Below are 753 nucleotides of genomic sequence, written 5' to 3'. Positions count from 1 at the left end.
ATAAAAGACAAAAGTTCTAAAAACTGAATGTCTTTTCCTTGGTGAGTAACTCTTTATCGTTCAAAGCACTGACATGATCTGCTAGCCTTTTAAGACAGCTCGGCATTACCATTGCGATTAATGGTCTGAATGTCTGTGTGAACATCGCACTGTACAACTCGGATCTGCAGTACACCTGCACACATTTGGGAATGCAGTCCCAACAGTGCCACTTGCCTCACAGTCTTTGGAGATAAGATTCCCGCTCCTCGCTGGACAGGAAATTCCAGCCTCGGAGATCAACTAGCCAATTTGATTGGCCAGGAGGTCTGATCCTGGATTTACGCCAGGATGTTGTGGGAGGGAGTCAAATAGAGCAGTGGGCTGTCAGCTGACATACTGTTCTCAAGACATGGTTGCACATTAATTAGCATCATGATCTGCTCTGCATCAACTTATTACCTGCTAACATCCTCATGAAGGTGGCATGCAGTATGGTGTTCTATACAAGTGTGTGTCAAAATCACCCTTCTGGAGCTTTAACATGACAAAACAAATTGGTGCATACCATTCTAATTTCTCACCACCCAAGTCTGATTCTTTCTCTGAGGTAGTTGAATTAAGGGCTTGGGAAGAGATAACACATCAGGGTTAGCATTCAGAGAATCATAGAATCCCTACAGTGTGGAAAAAGACTGTTACGCTCATCAAGTCTGCACCAACCCACCAAAGAGCATCCCACCCAGACCTACACACCATCCCAATCCCTGTAAC

The sequence above is a fragment of the Chiloscyllium plagiosum genome, unplaced genomic scaffold, assembly GCF_037043375.1.
Source record: "Chiloscyllium plagiosum isolate Xiang-an unplaced genomic scaffold, Cpla_swu_hap1 HiC_scaffold_25, whole genome shotgun sequence".
In the NCBI taxonomy this organism is placed as follows: Eukaryota; Metazoa; Chordata; class Chondrichthyes; order Orectolobiformes; family Hemiscylliidae; genus Chiloscyllium; species Chiloscyllium plagiosum.
Note: the sequence above shows the minus strand (reverse complement) of the source record.